At 43.7% G+C, this 24958-nt stretch overlaps 1 pseudogene; it reads left to right on the forward strand.

Annotated features, from left to right (window-relative positions):
* The first annotated feature begins 618 nt into the window (after window positions 1-618).
* LOC124006891 lies at window positions 619-24279 on the forward strand (annotated as a pseudogene).
* Window positions 24280-24958: the final 679 nt, after the last annotated feature.

Raw genomic sequence — 24958 nt, forward strand, 5'->3', positions numbered from 1 at the left:
AGTGTAGCGTAGTATAGTATATTATATATATATATATTGTACAGGATATTATAGTGTAGTATTTCATAATATAGTATTTTATAGTGTATTATATTACAGTATGTTATATATAGTATAGTGCTACAGAGACGTTGAGCTCCCCTGTATCTCACAGCAGCAGTCTACTGTTCCCTTCTCTCTCTCTCTGCTCTTTTTCACCTGAGTAGCCGTCTGGGAGTACTGTGTTCTGTGTGGACTGGTGCTGTGTTCACCTGAGCTGTGTGAGAAGGAGGATTGTTTCTATGCTGTGAGGTGACCTCTGTCTGGCCTGGACCCTGAGAGGGTTCCTCAACCAGGCTCAGGGCCCCAAGGCACCCTTGTCTGTCTGGCACAGTGTTTGTTGGGCACAATGACCCGAGGAAGATGCTCCCCTCCCTCCCGCCCCTCATGGTAAACATGCATCCCTCTTTGCCAATCTCCCACTGCTTCTCACAAACTAGCAGTCTGCCTCCCTCTGTGTTTCTGAAATACATTACTGATTTAAAAACATGGTATTGATTTAGATGTATGTTTCATACTTTTTCTTGCTCTGAAATGTTTTTATTGTGAATTTAGATGTAATTTTTTATGGTATAAGAAATGAATAAGAATCATGAAAATTGGAAGAGGTAAGACAAAGTAAAACATTAAGTTCAAAGTAGGACTTGAAAGTGTTAGGTCACACTTCACAACTAGGTGTCACTTCCTGGTCAACATCACAGTGTCATGAAGCCAGTCAGGGGGAATGACCTGTGTGTCATGGAGACAGTGAAGTCCTGGCTGACTGACTGACTAGATGACTTTTTGGGTGACTGCCTGGCTGACTGGGTGGCTGACTGGCCGACTGACTGGGTAGTTGACTGGCTGACTGGGAGACTGACACACTGACTGACTGGCTGGCTGACTGACTGACTGGCTTGCTGACTGGCTGCTGATACAGTTCAATGTAACAGGTGGAGAAATGAGTGTAGAGCCAATACATACATGTAATTCAATAGAACACCAGCAGTGGGAGAATTCACATTGTATCATGTTTGTAATTCATAATTTGGGCATTTTTCCACATTTAATTCATTCTGAATGGCATACTCCATGACTATTCCAAATAAAATGTAACGAGAGAGAGAGAGAGAGAGAGAGAGAGAGAGAGAGAGAGAGAGAGAGAGAGAGAGAGAGAGAGAGAGAGAGAGAGACAGAGAGACAGAGAGACAGAGAGACAGAGAGACAGAGAGAGAGAGAGAGACAGAGACAGAGACAGAGACAGAGACAGAGAGAGTAACTGCCTGCTGTGGTGTTGTCTGACCTGTCGTTCTGAGAGGCATGTATTTTTCGATTGTGTGCAAAAGTGTTTTGTACAATGGTATTGGTTTAGTTAGGCATGTGACTATTTCATTTCCACGAGATTTAATGTTCAGGTTTTCAGACATTTTTCAGACAGTTTTCAGCTATTTTCTATACCTTGGATACAATAAAGAGGGATACACTCCATATTCCCTCGGTACATTTTATAGTATATTATTTATTTTCACTCAAGACACACGATCAGAGGACAACTTTATTATTAAGCTTCATTTGTTGCTTATGCTTATAACTAAATCTTGGACATCAATTTATTAATTTAAATCAATTATGTGAGAATTGCTTTCAGAGCAGTGTTCTCCAAACAAGGGCAATGGTGATTTATTTTATCCACACTTCAAACATTCTGCTGTCAGTTTTACGTTAATATTTGATCAACTATTGCTTGGTCCCTCAATTTTAAATGATAATGTCATCACATTTACTAATCTTTTAATTTATAACTATATCCGCACAGTTGTAGATGGAGTATTTTATTGTTGTGGTCATAAAAATAGTCTGCAGTCATTATGACCCTATGTGAAGGCTTTATCATGTGAACTGCCCTCTGTCTCCCCCCAGTGGCATTAATGAGGAGCACGCCATTCAATTGTGCACATTAAATGGGGTGTATTTATTACACACACGCCGTAGCAACATGTTTTGCACTGTAGCAACAAATGTAGTGGATTGGACAAATGTAGGTAGTTAACTCCCAATTTTGTTTTGTTTGATTCTGTTAGTGCCCGTACTCCATTACCACATACTGTATTTACAACACAAAGCCCATGTGTACGTGTGTGTATAGTGTATATGTTATCATGGTGTGTGTATGCATGTGTCTGCCTCTATGTTTGTGTTGCTTCACTTTGATTTGTATGTTACTACAACATGCTCTGGTACTAGACACGTCAAATGGCTTCCAATGTCTTTTCAGGCTTTGAGCCATCCAAATGACATGTATCTCTACGACTCCTTATTAAAGTCATACATTATTCTCTGGTTAAACTGGGGGGGGGGGACAAGACTAATGTCACCACTATCATTTAAAGGTGCAGTACAGTCATAGGCGTGATTATCCTGTGTTTTATATATATTCCCACACTATGAAATTTTGGAATACCACTGTGTGATTTGGAAAAATATGAAAATGCATCTTTTGTTTATTAAGAGCTGTTTGAGGGTTTTGGGGTGGGGTTTGTGGACCGCCTGGTGACATCACCAATAACAGAGAGTTTGCCCTCATCTCTGCCAATAACAGAGAGTTTGCCCTCATCTCTGCCAATAACAGAGAGTTTGCCCTCATCTCTGCCAATAACAGAGAGTTTGCCCTCATCTCTGCCAATAACAGAGAGTTTGCCCTCATCTCTGCCAATAACAGAGAGTTTGCCCTCATCTCTGCCAATAACAGAGAGTTTGCCCTCATCTCTGCCAATAACAGAGAGTTTGCAGGTTAGACATGCCTCCCATGAGGCCCATCTTCCAATTAGGTCCCTCAGACGACTTCCCGACGGTCCTAACTCAATTATTGCTTAACCAATTGCATTTAGCTAAGAATGATTTAGCAAATTTTTGTTTATTTTTTCCCAAAGAAAACACAGTAAGGTACTTAATTGTTACCTAGCAATGATCTGATCTTGAGATAAAAAATATCTGCTTTGGACCTTTATGCTGGATGACATGTAACATACCCACCATAAAGGCAGCCGTAGAATATGTTGGCCTCTGTCTGCATGTTGAGTAGGGAGGTGACCGTTACCCCACACACACGGGTCGAAAACTGGTCAGGTCAGCAATCGGGGTCTGCCTCATTTCCTGTCTGTGTGTCCTCCACAGAGCAGAGCCATGACAAACACTGCTCTGTCAGAGACAGCAGGAACATGCTAACATACTAACCATTACGAACATCTCCAGACAGCAGTGCTATGGGGGAAATTCCACATTAATATGATCAAATACACAGTACAGGTAAATTAGTTTGCAGTGGAAGCTCCAAAAAGTCATAAGTATTGAAGTACTGAATCTAGTGTCACGGTTTCTATTATATTAGCTAACGGAGGAGGGAAAAGACACACACGCACACAGGTACTGTACATACATACATATGCACACGCCACACACACGCCATACGCCACACACACACACACACACACACACACACACACACACACACACACACACACACACACACACACACACACACACACACACACACACACACACACACACACACACACACACACACACACACACACACACACACACACACATACGATTCAAGGACGAGGAGAAACTGTTGACCCTAATGGCTTCAAGAGGATTGTTGGATATTGCGGGAGTTTTTATGAACGCATAAGAGATTACTTCCCATACACTCTCCTGAGGCACACTCCTGACTGAAGGTTTCTACCTGTATCTCACTGCAGATTGAAGGAGTTCACTCAATATCAACATCAAGCATTTCTCTCCAACTCAGAAAGGATACAGGAGCACAGATAGCTATCCTACTGGTCAACAGACAAGACAAAGTGTTGAAAGATGGCCATATTGTCCTTATATTTCTTGTTTCTTGTTCTCTGTCTTGTACTAACACATGACACAACAAGGGGGGTTCACGGCTGCTTCTCTCTGTCTGCAACCAGCCCAGACTAGTTTGCAACTGCCAACCCACACATTTGTCTGTGAGACAGTACTGGTTTCTCTGCTTTCGGCATTACAAAATCCCCAACCCGGTGATGGGTGACATGCTATCCACATCCTGAGCCGTCTCTCTTGTGGTATTGTCACACTCTGATTTTTTTCTTCGAATAACTTGTCTCTCAGTGCAGCTGGGATACGTATCCTCTGCTGTGCATTTCTATGCCCCAGGCAAGGCAGCTAAATGATAACAGGAGGGTTTTGACAAGTGTTTTTTTTCCAGACATGAGTAAAAACTGTTTAAGTTACATTGACAAAATGGTCAAACTTTTTTCCCAAGATGGATGAAAGGAAAACAGCATAAAGTGGGTTGAGAACCACGACAACCACAAATGTCTGTTGAAGAGTTACTGGCCCACTATGCATATCACTCCCCTTCTGCAATGGGGGCTGGTCAATAGCACATGCTTGGATTTAATTTCAACGCCACAATGGTCAAAGAAAACGTAGATACAGTACGTTACCCTACTGTTGCACAATTCACCATAAGTCACACAGAGCTCATTATATATATTGACTACAGTGGATGCTCCGAGGAGGAGGAAGGGGAGGACCATCCTCCTCTGTGAATTTCATAAAAAATAAATTGTAAAACATTTAAAAAGTTATCCTTTTTAGATATAACTATACTAAATATAATAACATGTCACCAAATAATTGAAACACATAATTCAAAAACTATTTTGCAAAAAAGGTCTACAGTAGCCTCAACAGTACTCTGTGGGGTAGCACCATGGTGTAGCCCGAGGACAGCTAGCTTCTGTCCTCATCTGGGTACATTGACTTCAATACAAAACCTAGGAGGCTCATGGTTCTCACCCTCTTCCATAGACTTACACAGTAATTATGACGGAGGACATCCTCCAACCTATCAGAGCGCTTGCAGCAACTGACATGTTGTCCACTCAATCAAATGGACAGAGAATCCATCTAGTACCGAAAGCATAAGCTACAGCTAGCTAGCACTGCAGTGCATAACATGTGGTGAGTAGAACAAATTAATTTCTTCTAAAATTAAGAGAAATGCTCCTAGGCAAGAGAGAAATAGATTTTGACATTTTTTGTCACTTTTACTGTCACTTATTTAGCTAGCTAGTTCAGTTACTCAAACACCCTGCTCAAACAGAGGGATGCTATGTTAGCTAGCTGGCTATGACTTTCCAACACAACACTGGAACTCTTCCAAGTAAAGGTAAGCTTTTGATTTAACTACGTTATTGCCACTGGGGCCCGCCGTGTAACTGCTAACTGACTGTACACGGTAACGTTACTTCATGATTGTAGCGGTTTATTAACGCATTAGTTATATTAGCTATGCGGACTAGGACGTTACCTTAGCTAATATGGTGACAACGGTGTGGGCTGTGTGTAGCGGTTTGGCTTGGAAAGTTTTTTTTGCCTGGTCACATTCAGCTGATGTGTTGTGCATTGAAGTCCACAAGCGAAGGGAAGAGGTGAGTGCATAAATGTGAGAAATGTAATACAACGTGGCTGCTATGAACGTGAACTGTGTTTACCCATTATCAGGGGTGTATTCATTCCGCCGATTCTGTTGAAAAAAAAATCTTAAACGTCAGGAAAATGGAACAAAACGGGGATAAACATACCTGAATTTGTCCAATAGAAACTTTGTTTGCAACTGTTGGACTAATGATTACACCCTGTATCAGCTAGACACAGACAAGAGTGTGAAAGCCAATATTGAATGTCACTGTCTGTCCCCTCAGATTTGTCTCTCGACCTGTGTGCACCTGTAAACGTTCATTCATTCATAGGCTACGTTGTAGCAACCTCATGATGGGTATAGGGAAAATTTGAGTGCCGTGTAGTAGCCTAAACCTATTGATGTTACGTTGAACTGGGTGGATGGAGTATGACTGACAGTCATCCAATATGCTGTAATATAAATAAGGCCATGCTCCTCACTCATTTTAAAGGGCACTGACCACCACTGATTGACTATTCAACTGCGATTTCATTTGCATAACTGACCAACATTTTATTATTCCATACATCCTTCTATCTTTACTAGCTACTTACTTTCCTTCACATGAAGTAACCTCAATGGGAGGGGGGGGGGGGCAAGACTTCACTCAACTAAAAACAATGACTTAAAATACTATTCTCCCCAAGAACTGGGTATACTGCATTATACACTGTCAAACCATTACTGTAAAAGCACCACCTACACTTTCCTTCAATCCAGACACTGCATGAAAAATGTGTCATATTAATATATTAAGGCCTTGTTTGGGTCACAGATTAACACATGCTCAATACTGAAAACTACAAATGTGCCATACCCCATGTATATATACTGTTCAGAAGTATTCATGGAAATGTTGTGAGGACTCTATGCTGATGAAACTCCCAGTAAATGTGAGCCATGGAATGTTGTCCCGTAAATAGCCTTCTTCACTTCTATTTAGCCTGTGGGAAATGTGCCATAACCCCATGAGAAAGTTTGCAGACTGCTATTGATACAGCATATTCCTAACCTCAGCAAAGCAAAATGTACATGGACTGGAAATGTCCCAGTAATGGAGTCATTGCAGTGCTAGATCGGATACGTGAGTGTAAGCCATATGAAACAGAGGTTCAGTTTCTTTTGCAGCCTCTCCAATAGGAAAAACATTAGTGGGTAGGGTGCCACAGGCTCAGTGTCTGTTGGCTGATTACGTCTGGTGTGTCAATCCCTCGCCGCCACACAAGGGAGGCCAGTGTTCCTCATCACAGAGAGCATGTGATAGCCAGGCTCGAGCTCTGCCTCCCTCACAATTATAAGAAAACAGCTAGGAGGCTTTTAGCTCAGCCCAGAGAGTTTCATAAATACAACCATGGTCCAGAGCATTACTGATGGAACAGATGAGGCGATGCCCAGATCAGGCCTGTTAGGAATTCACTCTCATGCCGACTTTCCATAGATAAAGTATCTCTCATTTACAGATGTAGGATCTTAACTTGACCTATATTGTCACAGCAAAATAATCATGTAGCAACAGGATTGTTACATTTAGCCCATAATGTTGCTTAATCTGTGGTTAGACTATTAGCTGGCTAAAAGTAGGCTACATGCAAAGTGCAATACTGTTAGTACAACTGTATGGTAGTGTGGGTTTTCAGTGAATTTATGTAAATCAAGAAGGTCATCTTCATTTCCTGTGCTGCAGGAAATTTATCAGGAACAAAAGAGTGATCAAATTAAGATCCTACACACGTACTCAGTGGTACCACCCTGGAGAGGGAGGTCGTGTGTGTGTGTTCATGGAAACAGCTTTTATTTGATCTATGAGGTCATAGGGTGCCAGATTCTTTTGTTTTATTAGAAATGTTGACTCCCAGCCAGCACCTCTAGGCAGTTAGCAACTAACATTATAGGACCTGAGCCAATAGGCTTACAAGATATTGATGCTTTTACACTTGCAAACCTTTTGCAAAGTCAGATTGTGGTTTCTGGCAAATAATCTATATTTGTTTGAATTCCTCTAAGAGAATGAGTCCCGAGATGATACTTAATTAGAAAATAACTTCCTATCCCAACAGGGGGTATGTTGATCTCATTGGCTGTCTGGCTATCTGTACCCCCCCCCAGCCATGTGTGGTCATGGAAACTGCCTTCATCATATGGCACTAGATTATTTAGTTTTATTAATATTATCAAGTTTATTTGGGGGGGGGGGTCCCAAGGCAGTTTCATGCGCCAGTCACATCTCAGTGAGACTCTGTCTGCACCGCCTTCCTGTGACTTACCACCGATGCCCCATCAGTACTCACTTCGAAGACATACTGTAGCTGGGACGGACATTAACTTCTCTGTCTGGATGGTCTTGTAGCAGAGAGGAATTCATGGTACCAGACAGACAGCAGAGCAGTGTCCCGTTGGCCTGAGACGACCCATACATACCTTCAAAAACATTTGTATGAAGCAGAGGTAAGACTTGTTGTTCGTGGGAGTGAATTCTTAGAAGCAGTATGGGAACCTCCAGCTGTTACTTCTCTGTGAGCTTCCAATTCACAGACCTTACTTGAGTTGACTTGCTCTGTACACTCCCAGTGAACCCACTCATTCCTGGCCCTGTTTCCAAGCCGTCGTTGCGCCTTATTGTTACCAGACAAGGTTATTTGTCACATGCTTCGTAAAGAACAGGTGTAGACTAACAGTGAAACGCTTTACTTACGGGTCCTTTCCAACAATCCAGAGAGAGAAAATAAAATAAATACACAATGAGTAAGGATAATTTGCCTATATACACGGGGTACCAGTACAGAGTCCATGTGCAGCGGTACGAGGTCATTGAGGTAGATATGTACAGTATCTCACATTTTTGTAAATATTTGAGTATATCTTTTCATGTGACAACACTAAAGAAATGACACTTTGCTACAATGTAAAGTAGTGAGTGTGCAGCTTGTATAACAGTGTAAATTTGCTGTCCCCTCAAAATAACTCAACACACAGCCATTAATGTCTAAACCGCTGGCAACAAAAGTGAGTAAACCCCTAAGTGAAAATGTCCAAATTGGGCCCAAAGTGTCAATATTTTGTGTGGCCACCATTTTCCAGCACTGCCTTAACCCTCCTGGGCATGGAGTTCACCAGAGCGTCACAGGTTGTCACTGGAGTCCTCCTTCACTCCTCCATGACAACATCACGGAGCTGGTGGATGTTAGAGAACTTGCACTCCTCCACCCTCCATTTGAGGATGCCCCACAGATGCTCAATAGGGTTTAGGTCTGGAGACATGCCTGGCCAGTCCATCACCTTTACCCTCAGCTCCTTTAGCGAGGCAGTGGTCGTCTTGGAGGAGTGTTTGGGGTCGTTATCATGTTGGAATACTGCCCTGCGGCCCAGTCTCCGAAGGGAGGGGATCATGCTCTGCTTCAGTATGTCACAGTACATGTTGGCATTCATGGTTCCCTCAATGAACTGTAGCTCCCCAGTACCCCAGACCATGACACTCCCACCACCATGCTTGAATGTAGGCAAGACACACTTGTCTTTGTACTCCTCACCTGGTTGCCGCCACACACGCTTGACACCATCTGAACCAAATAAGTCTATCTTGGTCTCATCAGACCACAGGACATGGTCCAGTAATCCATGTCCTTAGTCTGCTTGTCTTCAGCAAACTGTTTGTGGGCTTTCTTGTGCATCATCTTTAGAAGAGGCTTCCTTCTGGGACGACAGCCATGCAGACCAATTTGATGCAGTGTACGGCGTATGGTCTTAGCACTGACAGGCTGATCCCCCACCCCTTCAACCTCTGCTGCAATGCTGGCAGCACTCATACGTCTATTTCCCAAAGACAACCTCTGGATATGACGCTGAGCATGTGCACTCAACTTCAAAGTCCTCTCTCTACACAATTTTACTGACTCCATCACATTTCTATTTTATTTAACATGATTCCATCACGTTTGTATTTTATTTCAACATGATTCCATCACGTTTGTATTTTATTTAACATGATTCCATCACATTTCTATTTTATTTAACATGATTCCATCACATTTCTATTTTATTTAACATGACTCTTTCACATTTGTATTATATTTATCATGACTCTTTCACATTTGTATTTTATTTAACATGACTCTTTCACATTTGTATTTTATTTAACATGACTCTTTCACATTTGTATTATATTTAACATGACTCTTTCACATTTGTATTTTATTTAACATGACTCTTTCACATTTGTAAAGAGGTGGGCTTGGCAAAGGCTCTATCTTTGGTGGCCATCTTTGTGTTTTTATACTGCAAGTTACATTGTAATCGTTGTTGTTATTCTCATTATTTCCAAGTGCTCCTGCAGTTTTGTCCAGAGAGCCTCAGTCTGGAGCTTCAGCCCAAGTGAAAAGGACTGAGCACCAACTCCTCCTTCACAGTGGTCTGTTCTGGTTGGAGCAAGGTGACCTGGAAGTCTGCTCACGAGCCCAGCCTGGAGGGACTGTCTGTGGAGGACAGAGGAACCCCCAGTGTGCTGGTCCTCCACAACGTCACCTGGAGACACTCTGGGAACCACGTCTGTGAGGAGCCCTCGACAGAGGAGACCAAGGACCTAGCAGTCTTTGTACCGAGTAAGACTTTACACCATGTATGAACCTTATATTTTATTTGTATTTTTTTAAAGGAGTGGGGCAGTTCCCACTCATGTATTTGTAAATGTTTTATTGGATGGCACAGAGATAGAGAGGAGTCAGTGTTCTGAAATAGCAGTATCTATTAGATGTAATCCAGAGGCAGCGGATTAGACTGTTAGACAGACCATCCTAGGCCATCCTAGGCCATCCTAGGCCATCAGACCATCCTAGGCCATCCTAGGCCATCAGACCATCCTAGGCCATCCTAGGCCATCTTAGACCATCCTAGACCATCAGACCATCATAGGCCATCATAGACCATCCTATACAATCCTAGGCCATCCTATACAATCCTAGGCCATCCTATACAATCCTATGCCATCCTATACCATCCTAGGCCATCCTAGGCAATCCTAGGCCATCATAGACCATCATAGACCATCATAGACCATCATAGACCATCCTATACCATCCTAGGCCATCATAGACCATCAATCTCTTCTATTATAGGAGGACTATGGAGGGACAAACTGTGAGATTTCAAAGTTAATACAAATCAGTGCTGGTTTCAGAATTTACTTCCCTTCTTCAAAGTCTAACATGTGGTGGACATGTACCTGATCTCTGTCCTCCCCTCAGACCCAGACAAATGGTTTGTTCCCCTGTGGCCAGGAGTAATGATGAAGGAGGGAGAGGAAGGTACCATTCCCTGCGTGGTGTTTGACACCGGCGTTAACGTGACCCTGTATGAGCTGGGCAGCCAGGCCCATGTGGAAGGAACATATCATCCCAGTAAAGGGATCACCGACATCCTGAAAGACAGCTCCTACATCTGCCGAGGTGCCATGTACGGAGAGGAGAAGGCGCCCCAGGTGTATTATGTCTACAGCATTGTGGGTAAGGCTCTGTGTCAACACAACCCACAAAGTGAAACTTCAACCAAAAGGAAGAGTGTCTCAACAGATGTCTTAAAATTGTCTTTAAAAAGCTAGCTGTAAAATGCTTTTGAAGACCAGCCCGCATGAACGTTGGGCTTGTTATGATGTCCTCTGTCTTTGTGTTTTATTCTTAACAGTCCAGAAGTCCATGAACACCTTTATGAGTCTCTTAAAAACAGTGCTGAAACAAGGCAAGGCCTTGATGGTTAATTGTACTGTAGAAAAGCAGAGATAGAGTTTCCTCATAAAGAGATGAGTGAACTAATGGGTGAAGGATTATATGCAGAGGCGCAACTTTCACTGTGGACCTCAGGTGTTATGGACCAGAGACAACAACACCCTCGCTGGGGACACGGTATCCTTGACACCAAACACGTGCATAAGACCAGGTACCCATCATACATGTCATTGACATCCCAACGGAATAAAAGATTTGATTATGATGACAATCAATGCATAAGCCCCATGATAAATACCTAGAAGAAGACACATTTCTGTTGTTCACTAACATGGACAATAAAGTTGTATTGATATTGATTGTGTTATTTTCCTTTTGACCTTTGACTTGCAGTTACCTCAGTACTCTCATCTTGGTAAGGGTCAGGATGGACAGATGGGTCTCTACACCGTCCAGGTGGCCGATGGAGATAACGTCAAAGGGATGACCTTTGACCTGCAGGTCAAGGGTAAGATACATACATACACAGCTGAGATATAATTATCCGCTCTGGAGCATTAGACGTGTCTACATTACAGACGGGGTCACATATTCAGTCATACATTTTACTTTATTGAGTTATCACATTGGAATATAAAGAATGGTGAATAGTTTCTTTCTAGTGATAAAACAATGGCCTACCTATGTTTCCATACTTACCTTTCACATCCTCATGGGATATTTCCTCTCCCTGGAGCTCCCCCGAAGATAGTAGATCTGTCTAACCAGCACATGGACCAGGGCCACGGTGTGCTCTGTGTCACAGATGGGGCCCCCACACCCACTGTTCACTGGTACAGCTGTGAAACCATGGGAAAGTAAGAGGGAAAAACCCTGGAAATAAATACTGACCAACACAAGGAAGCATATTCAGCCTCTTCAGGTGTGTTGCGACTTTCTCCTCTGAAACTGTAGAGGGTAGTGCAGCGCTAGGGCGACATTCGTAAATATTAGTCATAATTGTTAGACCTGTTGCTTATTTTAGACACTCAATAGTATATAGTTGTTTTTTCAGTCACCCAATATTTCACTGAGATAGAAAGTCTCATAAACTGAACAAGAATATTTTCCAGGGTTGGGGTCAATTACACTTCAGTTCCAGTTGATTCAAGAAGTAGAATTCCAATTCTCTTCAATGATTTTCAATGAAGAAAACTTGGAAGGGGAATTGGAATTTGGTCTGCTTTCTGAATTGACTGGAATTTAAATGGAATTGACCCCAACTCTGATATTTTTCTATCATCACCAAGAGAATCAACAATTATGACCTCATCACCCAGATGCAGTCGTAAGACCACAGCATGGAAGCACTCTTCTGGCTGACCCAGACAACGGCAGCATCCAGATGAGCGTGAGACACATTGAGACCTCAGACTACCAGGTCCGCAGCCTGTTGACCTTTCAGGCCATGAACAGTGTTATGTCAGTACGCTGTGAAGCCCGCAACGACAGAGGTCACAGGGCCTGGGACATCAAACTCGTCTCCAACTGTAAGCACTGACTCAGCATGGATTGAAGTCAAGGACTATGACACAATGAAAATAAGTATTTACAGTAACTATCAACAACTGATGTAAAATCATTTTTGATAAACTGATGAAAATACTCTGTGGCTAAGAGTACATAACATGCCATTTAGCAGATGCTTTTATTCAAATACATATTTGAAGTATCGGTGGTGCTGAGAATCAAAACCCACTACCCTGGTATTGCAAGAGCCATGTTCTACCAACTGAGCTACAGAGGACCACCTGTTGTATGAGCTCCTATCTCTGTGTGTGTGTCTGCAGCTCTGTTCTCCCAGGTGGCTGTGCTGGCTGCAGTGTTAGTCATCTTCCTCATTGCCCTCTGGAGAAAGGTGACACGCACACAGAAACCTATCTCCTAATACTAACATATGGGCCCTACCGTATATAGTGCTTTTCAAGGACCCAACGTCACTTCCCATCACATTTGTGTTGATAGTGATGCTACTGTTGAAGATGAGACTGTAACATTAGGGATGATGACGATAACGGACTGGAGCCTGGCTAGCAGGTCTAAAGAGCCTACATGTGGAACTGAACTGCCACCTAAGTCACAGCCTTGATGTCATAACAAACATTTGTGTGGGTGTAGGATGGCCTAGTTATTCTAGGTACGTTGAATCAATCTGGTTCTATGTATTTACGTGGAATCAACAGCACTCTTTAATTGTCCAAGACATATCTCCCAGTTAAGTATATCATATATATATATATAAAATTTATAAAACTCTGACAGGCTTTTGTTCTCTGCCTTCAGAAGCCACGCTATGAGATTTGATGGAAGGTGATGGAGTCAGTAAGCTCAGACAGCCACGAGTGCACCTACATCGACCCTATGCACCTGCCCTATGACTGTGAGTGGGAGGTGCCTCGAGACAGCATGGTCCTGAGTGAGGGAATATTACAACTCAGTAAGTCAGTGAATATGTTTAAGCATAATTATGTGAATAGCGTAGCCTATATACTGTATAAATCATACTTTATTGATAGATTTGGCGTTGGCTAAGCTAACAGTGCACCTCATTTTCTGTCACACTAGGTCACACGTTCAGGAGGGTCGTGGAGGCCACAGCATACGGATTTGGTCACACCCAGTCCACCATCAAAGTGGCTGTGAAGATGCTCAAGTGTAAGTGCTTTATGCGTCACCAACAACTTGAAAACAAAACAAAATCCTAAAATGTACAAACCACAGACCTATGTCCTCTTTCTCTACCACGGAATAATATTGCAATGCTGTGTGTTCTCCTATTGCATTTGCCGGACAACCACAGCAAGAAGAAGTGAGACTCAGCCTCTGATATCTGAGCTGAAAATAACGAGTCCCCTTGGGCCCCATGTAAACATTGTCAACCTACTTGGGACCTGTACCAAATGAGGTGGGAACTGGGAAGCATACCACTACTTTAACGACTTCGGGTTAGATTCCATCCAATTACCTTTATTGGTCTGTGCACCTTTTACAGGCAATGTTTTTGTGTTATTGGAGACCGTATTCATGATAAACGCTGCGTATGTCAGCTCAAATGGAAATGTTATTTAAATGTCAATCAATCGCACCGGAATGCAGATCTTCCACAGTTCAGGTTTGAATCTAGGCCTTAACATAATTACCACGTCAGTCAAAGTGTGTGTATTAACAACTGTCCTATATACCTAATAACTGAGTACTGTCGCTACGGCGACTTGGTTGACTACCTCCACAGTAAAAGGCACACCTTCTTGCAGTACTACACAGATTTTTTTTAAATGCAGGGATGCTGATATGTGCAGCACTTCACAATCAAATACATACTGGCACTTACTGTTGTGCCCCTTCGTGTTTGTCAGAGAGAGCAATGGGGGTTACATGGACATGACTAAGGATGATTCTTTAAAGTATGTCCCCGTGCAAGAGCTGAGCGATAACGTCAAGTATGCAGGCATTGAGCTGTCGGCCTATGAGACAACCTACCATCAGGACAGCAACCAGGGACAAGGTAGAGCTAGTGGAAACAATGCTAACCCTCAGCCTGATATAGTGGAAACCATGCTAACCCTCAGCCTTTTATAGTGTGGGCGATACTAACCCTCAGCCTGATATAGTGGAAACCATGCTAACCCTCAGCCTGATATAGTGGAAACCATGCTAACCCTCAGCCTGATATAGTGGAAACCATGCTAACCCTCAGCCTGATATAGTGGAAACAATACCAACCCTCAGCCTTTTATAGTGGAAACCATGCTAACCCTCAGCATGAAATAGTGGAAACCATGCTAACCCTCAGCCTGATATAGTGGAAACCATGCTAACCCTCAGCCTGATATAGTGGAAACCATGCTAACCCTCAGCCTGATATAGTGGAAACCATGCTAACCCTCAGCCTGATATAGTGGAAACAATACCAACCCTCAGCCTTTTATAGTGGAAACCATACTAACCCTCAGCCTGATATAGTGGAAACCATGCTAACCCTCAGCCTGATATAGTGGAAACAATACCAACCCTCAGCCTTTTATAGTGTGGGCGATACTAACCCTCAGCCTGATATAGTGGAAACCATGCTAACCCTCAGCCTGATATAGTGGAAACCATGCTAACCCTCAGCCTGATATAGTGGAAACCATGCTAACCCTCAGCCTGATATAGTGGAAACCATACTAACCCTCAGCCTGATATAGTGGAAACCATGCTAACCCTCAGCCTGATATAGTGGAAACCATGCTAACCCTCAGCCTGATATAGTGGAAACCATGCTAACCCTCAGCCTGGTATAGTGGAAACCATGCTAACCCTCAGCCTGATATAGTGGAAACCATGCTAACCCTCAGCCTGATATAGTGGAAACCATGCTAACCCTCAGCCTGATATAGCCTGATATAGTGGAAACCATGCTAACCCTCAGCCTGATATAGTGGAAACCATGCTAACCCTCAGCCTGATATAGTGGAAACCATGCTAACCCTCAGCCTGATATAGTGGAAACCATGCTAACCCTCAGCCTGATATAGTGGAAACCATGCTAACCCTCAGCCTGATATAGTGGAAACAATACCAACCCTCAGCCTTTTATAGTGTGGGCGATACTAACCCTCAGCCTGATATAGTGGAAACAATACCAACCCTCAGCCTTTTATAGTGGAAACCGTGCTAACCCTCAGCCTGATATAGTGGAAACCATGCTAACCCTCAGCCTGATATAGTGGAAACCATGCTAACCCTCAGCCTGATATAGTGGAAACCATGCTAACCCTCAGCCTGATATAGTGGAAACCATGCTAACCCTCAGCCTGATATAGTGGAAACCATGCTAACCCTCACCCTGATATAGAGCTAACCATTCTAAACCTCAGCCTGATATAGTGGAAACCATGCTAACCCTCAGCCTTTTATAGTGTGAACCATACTAACCCTCAGCCTGTTATAGTGGAAACCATACTAACCCTCAGCCTGTTATAGTGGAAACCATACTAACCCTCAGCCTGATATAGTGGAAACCATACTAACCCTCAGCCTGATATATTGGGCAAAATACTAACGATCAGCCTGATATAGTGGAAACAACACCAACCCTCAGCCTGTTGTAGTGGAAACCATACTAACCCTCAGCCTGTTATAGTGGAAACAATACTTACTGTCACGACTGTCACGACAGTGTTCAGCGGTCGACGTCACTGGCTTTCTAGACACCACCGATCTATGTTTCATTTTCGTTTTGTTTTGTCTTGATCATACACACCTGGTTTCTATTCCATTAATTATGTTCCTTATTTAACCCTCTGGTTTCCCTCTCTGTTTGTGCATTATTGTTTGTCATGTGGGTTCTCGTTGTTCGTGCTTGGGATTATTGTGTTTGTTCCTTGTTGGAATCTTACTTATTTTGGAGAACATTTTGGATGATTACTCAGAACTGTGTCCTGCACCTGACTCTGCATTTTTCCATGTTACCAATGTCCTCACAGAAAAACGCACCAACAAATGGAGTCAGCAGGTACAGCCAGCCCTCCTCTCCCAATGGTGGAAGAGATGAGGAGCCTGTTCAGCAGCACGCGACCATGCTACAGAGTCTCGGTACAGCCACGGATCACTCTCGCACCCGGGAGCATATGATGGCACGGCTGCCAGGTGCCATGGGTTCCTACTCCAGCTGGAGCTCTACCTGGCAGCTGTTCAGCGAGCTCCCTCAGGACGCGAGAGAGTGAGCGCCCTCGTCTCTTGTCTGACTGGAAAAGCATTGGTCTGGGCCAACGCCATCTGGGGAGAAGAAGGCCCAAAGTTGGACAATTACAAAGATTTCACCCGCCGCTTCCAGGCAGTTTGCGATCATCCTCCTGAGGGCAGAGCAGCGGGGGAACGTTTGTTCCATTTAAGACAGGGGATGGAGAGCGCTCAAGAGTTTGATCTGGATTTTAGAACTCTGGCCGCCGGCGCAGGATGGAATGAGCGGGCCCTGATCAACCGCTACAGGTGTAGTTTACGCGAGGACGTTTGTAGGGAGTTAGCCTGCAGGGACACTGCCGTTAATCTGGACCAGCTGGTGGACCAATCCATCCAGCTGGATAACCTGTTGGCATCCCGCGGACGTCCAGATCGGGGTCCGTCAGTTCCATCCCCCAGCACCTCTGATCCTACCCCTATGGAGATGGGAGGTGATGCTATGAGGGGGACCGGAGGGGGGACCGTTCCCTGCACCAACTGTGGCCGCAGAAGACACACTTCTGGTCGGTGCTGGGGAGGTTTCCCAGGTAATCGAGGTGGCAGGCGGAGCACTGGTGGATCACCTCAGGTGAGTAGGCACACACCTCACCCAGAGCTCCCCGTTGCACACATGTGGTTGTGGGTAGCCTTTCCTGAGTTTTCCCAGCATTCCCAGCATAAGGCGCTAGTAGATTCAGGTGCAGCTGGGAACTTTATTGACCGTACACTTGCACTTAGTTTAGGGATTCCTATTGTTCCTGTTGATGTCCCCTTCCCTGTACATGCCTTAGATAGTTGTCCGTTGGGGTCAGGGCTAATCAGGGAGGTCACAGCTCCACTCTGTATGATAACGCAGGAGAATCATGAGGAGAGAATTAGTCTCTTTTTGATCGACTCTCCTGCGTTTCCTGTTGTGTTGGGCCTTCCCTGGTTGGCCTCCAATGATCCTATTATTTCGTGGCAACAGAAGGCTCTCAAGGGATGGGCTCGTCAGTGCTCAGGGAGGTGTGTAGGTGTCTCCTTAGGTGCCACTACGGTGGAAAGTCCAAACCAGGTATCCACCATGCACATTCCCCCGACTATGCCGATTTGGCACTCGCCTTCTGTAAAAAGAGGGCGACTCAACGACCACCCCATCAACCGGGGGATTGTGTGATAAATCTTCTGGTAGATGCTTCACTAACCAGGAGTCACGTGTATCCTCTGTCACAGGAGGAGACGGTGCTATGGAAACATATGTAATAATAATATAATATATGCCATTTAGCAGACGCTTTTATCCAAAGCGACTTACAGTCATGTGTGCATACATTCTACGTATGGGTGGTCCCGGGGATCGAACCCACTACACTGGCGTTACAAGCGCCATGCTCTGCCAACTGAGCTACAGAAGGACCACGTCACCGAATCTCTGGGACAGGGATACATTCAGCCTTCCATTTCACCGGTCTCCTCGAGAGTCTTTTTTGTGAAGGATGGAGGTTTGCGTCCGTGTATTGACTATCGAGGTTTGAATCAGATCACGATAAAATACAGTTACCCACTACCTCTCATAGCCAGTATGACAGAGTCATTGCACGGGGCGCGCTTCTTCACAAAATTGGACCTCAGGAGCGCTTACAACCTGGTGAGTATCAAGGGAGGGGATGAGTGGAAGACGGCATTTAGCACTACATATGGGCACTATGAATATCTAGTCATGCCCTCAGCCTGATATAATGGAAACAGACTAACCCTCAGCCTGTTATACTGGAAACAGACTAACCCTCACCCTGTTATAATGGAAACAGACAAACCCTCACCCTGTTATAATGGAAACAGACTAACCCTCAGCCTGATATCGTGTTGGAAACATTTAAACTTCCCTGTCAGACAGATGGTGGGTAGACATTGTCTCTGATGTTGAAATGCTGCTGAAGAGACCAAAATAGGGAAGCCTCTCACTCCACCTTGATGTTTGACATGCAAGCGGCTTCCATAAAAGGATTGTTAATGTTTCAACCTCTTGTGTAACCAGATAATGCCTTTTAAACAGTACTTTGATCAAAACCATCAGCTTGTCTCAGAGTTTGTGACTATTGTTTGTTCTCTGTTATGTTGCTCAGGCCAAGAGAGAGCAGACATGGCGTTATCAGTGATTCCCCTATTCTGAGATGCACTGATCTAGTGGGGTTCAGTTACCAGGTGGCTAAGGGCATGGACTTCCTGTCATCCAAGAACATATGACTCATTACAGCTGGCTTATATCCGCTTTAACAGATTGATTCACAATCCGATCTCATTAATACCGGATCATGCAATGACATTTCATGCCATGTCACATCAAACATTCATTCATTACTGATGCCGCGTGGAAATAATCTTAGTGAACCCACAAGACACTTCAATAACAGCTTGTCTGTCCCTGTCCTCACCCTCTCGTCTGCGATGAAAAGCTGGTTAAGATCTGTGACTTTGGCTTGGCCCATGACGTCATGAACAACTCCAACTACATAGCCAAACGCAGAATGAGTTCTTATATATATATATATATATATTAAAAGGTAGTTTACTTTATTGAACAGAGATAGAGAGGATGAGAGTGAGGAAATAGGTTGTGTCGAAGGGCAGTAGTGTCACGGCTGGCTGAAGGACTGGACCAAAGGGCAGCATAGTAAGCGTACATTTGAACTTTATTTAAAAATGACGCCGACAGAACGAAGAACAAAAAAACAAACCGTGAAGCTTTGGGCCATGTGCCCTGAACAAAAACAAACCGTGAAGCTTTGGGCCATGTGCCCTGAACAAAGACAAACCGTGAAGCTTTGGGCCATGTGCCCTGAACAAAGACAAACCGTGAAGCTTTGGGCCATGTGCCCTGAACAAAGACAAACCGTGAAGCTTTGGGCCATGTGCCCTGAACAACTACAAAGTTAACTTCCCACAAAACAGGTGGGGGAAAATGGTACCTAAGTATGGTTCTCAATCAGAGACAACGATAGACAGCTGCCTCTGATTGAGAACCACTTTGTGCCATGTGCCCTGAACAACTACAAAGTTAACCTCAATCAGAGACAACGATAGACAGCTGCCTCTGATTGAGAACCACACCCAGCCAACCACCTGGAAATAGAAAATCATAGAACATAGAGTGCCCACCCAAATCACACCCTGACCAAACCAAAATAGAGACATAAAACGCTCTATACGGTCAGGGCGTGACAAGTAGGCTGGATTTGAACCTATGCCAACAGTGTAGACGTGTGTCGGAGGCTGCCGAAATCCCACCAGACCAGCTACCGTAGCCTACAAGATAGGTTGACTTCATTTGTTTAGCTTTTATTGTAGTGTATTTGTGTACAGGCCATTTAAATAAGTATAGTGTGTGTAGCAGGGGCACAACTTTAACTGGGGAATGTGATACAAAACCAGGAAACGGTGTGCTTTAGGACCATGCGGATGCCTCCGAGGGGTCGGATTGACTGTTTGGAGTGTTTATCCGACTGGATAAAAAAATACAGTACCAGTCCAAAGTTTGGACACACCTACTCATTACAGGGTTTTTCTTTATTCATTACAATTTTCTACATTGTAGAATAATAGCGAAGACATCAAAACTATGAAATAACACATATGGAATCATGGAGTAACCAAAAAAGTGTTAAACAAATCTAAATATATTTTATATTTGATATTATTCAAGGTTAACCACCCTTTGCCTTGATGACAGCTTTGCACATCCTTGGCACTTTGTAAAAAAATTAAGAAAAACCCTTGAATGAGTATGTCTGTCCAAACATTTGACTTGTACTGTATATATTATGTCGTCGTCGTCATCGTCGCCCCCCCCCGCCCAGTCTGTATTAAGTAATAGAGGGGAAGAAACAATCAAACAGCCATTATGTTCTGAGGTGAAAGTGATTGAAACTGAAACACTGTTTTTATAAGGAACTTCCAGAAGTGGGTTAATGTCACATACTTTGCGCAAACTATTTTTTTGTTGTCTTGTTGGTTCTGTACATCCTAAATGTAAAATATGTTTTAGGTAAAAAAGCTGGCATCGAAAATGTTCTGAGGGTTTTTAAACACTAAAACTTCCCACTGGATTGAAGTTGTTGTTGCCAGAATATGTTTGAGTTATGGGAAATCTGGGCTGCGGACTCTTTTCAACTGAGGTTTTTTTCTTGGCTTTTGTTTTTGCGGTAGATCAGGAGAGGATGTGAAACAGCTTTCCCATAGTCTTTATGGTATAGACGGTACAAGACTTTGGTCAGACTACCAAAACAATGTCAATTTGCATCACTGTACCACAAACAGAAGGTCATTTGCCACAAATACATCTGTAATTCTATATTACACCTGTCTTGACCTAAATTGGGTTAACTAATGTCCTCTATAGCTCAATAGGTTACCTAATGTCCTCTTAAGCTCAATATGTTACCCAATTTCCTCTGTAGCTCAATGGGTTACCTAATGTCGTCTGTAGCTCAATGGGGTACCTAATGTCCTCTAGCTCAATGGGTTACCTAATGTTCTCCGTAGCTCAATAGGTTACCTAATGTCCTCTAGCTCAATGGGTTACCTAATGTCCTCTGTAGCTCAATAGGGTACCTAATGTCCTCTAGCTCAATGGGTTACCTAATGTTCTCCGTAGCTCAATAGGTTACCTAATGTCCTCTAGCTCAATGGGGTACCTAATGTCCTCTGTAGCTCAATTGGGTACCTAATGTCCTCTAGCTCAATGGGGTACCTAATGTCCTCTGTAGCTCAATAGTTAACCTAATGTCCTCTAGCTCAATGGGTTACCTAATGTCCTCTGTAGCTCAATAGTTAACCTAATGTCCTCTGTGGATTACCTAATGTCCTCTGTAGCTCAATAGGTTACCTAATGTCCTCTGTGGATTACCTAACAGCACGCATGACTGTACGTCGCTTTGGATAAAAGCATCTGCTAAATGGCATATATTAATGTATGTCTCTGATATTGTACACATTCCTGCCACTGAAGTGGATGGCTCCAGAGAGTATCTTCCAGAACCTCTATGTTATGTTTTCTTCTGGTGAAAGAGAGGAAGACCAAAATGCAGCGTGTTTATCTTTATACATCTTTAATGAAAGATGAAAAATACAAACAATTTACAAAACAAAAAACGTGAAAAAACCAAAACAGCCCTATCTGGTGCAACAAACACAGAGACAGGAACAATCACCCACGAAATACTCAAAGAATATGGCTGCCTAAATATGGTTCCCAAACAGAGACAACGATAAACACCTGCCTCTTGATTGAGAACCACTCTAGGCAACCATAGACTTACCTAGAATACTATACTAAACCCCATTAATCTACAAAACCCCTAGACAAGACAAACACATAATCACCCATGTCACACCCTGGCCTAACCACAATAATAAAGAAAACACAAAATACTAAGGCCAGAGCGTGGCACTCTACAGAACCTTGAGTGATGTTTGGTCTTTTGGCATTCTGCTTTGGGAGATCAAATCAAATCAAATGTTATTAGTCACATGCGCCAAATACAACAGGTTTAGACCTTGCAGTGAAATGCTTACTTGCAAACCCCTAACCAACAATGCAGTTAAAAAAATATGAAACAAATACAAATAAGAAATAAAAGTAACAAGTAATTAAAGAGCAGCAGTAAAATAACAATAGCAAGACTATATACAGGGGGATACCGGTACAGACTCAATATGTGGGGGCACCGGTTAGTCGAGGTAATTGAGGTAATATGTACATATAGGTAGAGTTATTAAAGTGACTATGCATGGATGATAACAACATAGAGTAGCAGATGTGTGAAGGAGGGGGGGAATGCAAATAGTCTGGGGAGTCATTTGATTAGATCTTCAGGAGTCTTATAGCTTGGGGGTAGAAGCTGTTTAGAAGCCTCTTGGACCTAGACTTGGCACTCTGGTACCGCTTCCCATGCGGTAGCAGAGAGAACAGTCTATGACTAGGGTGGCTGGAGTCTTTGACCATTTTTAGGGCCTTCCTCTGACACCGCCTGGTATAGAGGTCCTAGATGGCAGGAAGCTTTGCCCCAGTGATGTATTGGGTCGTATGCACTACTCTCTGTAGTGCCTTGCGGTCGGAGGCCCGAGCAGTTGCCATACCAGGCAGTGATGCAACCATTCAGGATGCTCTCAATGGTGCAGCTGTAGAACCTTTTGAGGATCTGAGGACCCATGCCAAATCTTTGCAGTCTCCTGAGGGGGAATAGGTTTTGATGTGCCCTCTTCACGACTGTCTTGGTATGCTTGGACCATGTTAGTTTGTTGGTGATGTGGACACCAAAGAACTTGAAGCTCTCAACCTGCTCCACTACAGCCCCGTCGATGAAAATGGGGGCGTGCTCTGTCCTCTTTTTCCTGTAGTCCACAATCATCTCTTTTGTCTTGATCACATTGAGGGAGAGGTTGTTGTCCTGGCACCACACGGCCAGGTCTCGGACCTCCTCCCTACAGGCTGTCTTGCCGTTGTCGTTGACAGGCCTACCACTGTTGTGTCATTGGCAAACTTAATGATGGTGTTGGAGTTGTGCCTGGCGTGCAGTCATGAGCGAACAGGGAGTACATGAGGGGACTGAGCAGGCACCCCTGAGGGGCCCCTGTGTTGAGGATCAGCGTGGTGGATGTGTTGTTACCTACCCTTATCACCTGGGGGTGACCCTCTTTACCCTAGGTAAATAGAATATTCTCTGCATATTACGGATGTATTTTAATTTATTGCAACTAGAGATCATTTATGAATACATGTCTTGATATTAGGTATGTGCTCTGTTTTTGCCTAACGTCAGGAGGAATGCCCTATCCTGACATTCCCGTGAATCAACAGTTCTACACTGCATTGAAGAGAGGCTATAGGATGCCCAAACCCACTCATGCTACAGACAAGATCTGAGGCCTCATCCGTCTCTCTTTGTCTGTAGGAATATTTGTGGTTGTAAGTAAAACATAGGACAAGGTGACATTAACTCTGAGTTTGATGATGTGAGCTATGAGCTATGATGTCATGTGTAAGTGTTGATGAGAAATTGGAGAAGAGGCCACAGTTCTCCTCTCTAGCTCATTCGATGGGAAACCTGCTGACTAAGACTTACAGAAAGGTAAAGACAACCATAATAGATCATCCTCAACACTATAGCGATTTAATATGTTGATTTCTCATGTATATCTACAATTAGTAGATACATATCATTTCCAAACCCATCCAAGAAATACACCCAGGTGAATTAGAGCTTTCCCGAAGAGCGACCACGAAGTAGTCAAAACCAAACCTAGACCAGCAGGGAACCAGTCTCGTCGGGGGATCTAGGAGGGCAGAAGACAGGAGAGACTTGTGAGGAGGCTGGCCCCTCCCAGACTGAATACATCATCAACATCCCAGATATCCATGCAGTCATAGAGGCAGAAGCAGGAGGTGGTGAGGTGCTGAACACCGCCACACAGAGTACATCAAGGTAACATAGGACGTTCTCTCCACAGAGTGTGTGTCTAATCTGTAAAACCTGTGGCTGCCAGTTTGCCACAGGAAGTGTGACTGTGTGACTGTGTGAGTCAGGGGCAGAATTTGACGATTGCCCAATTCTGCACTGCCTCATGTCATGGCAGCTTTCCTTCAAAGCTTTTTGGATGTTGGGTTTTTGTTTCTTGCTTATTGTTATCAATAATTGGTCAGTGACACTCAGGCTTACGATAACACCGTTTATTGATTTTCCTCTGAGAGTAATAAAGCCGTAATAAAGTAAAACCACTCTTTTTTTCTACCTTCCATTAATAGCATGACTGACCATTATAATACTGATAGAGCCTCCGTAGTTGAGCCAGAAACCTTCCTAGAAGAGCCAGTAGGCAGCACAGAGGAAGAGGTACAGTTGAAGTCGGAAGTTTACATACACTTAGGTTGGAGTCATTAAAACTCATTTTTCAACCACACCACAAATGACTTGTTATCAAACTA

This window comes from Oncorhynchus gorbuscha, linkage group LG20 (assembly GCF_021184085.1).
Source record: "Oncorhynchus gorbuscha isolate QuinsamMale2020 ecotype Even-year linkage group LG20, OgorEven_v1.0, whole genome shotgun sequence".
Taxonomy (NCBI): Eukaryota; Metazoa; Chordata; class Actinopteri; order Salmoniformes; family Salmonidae; genus Oncorhynchus; species Oncorhynchus gorbuscha.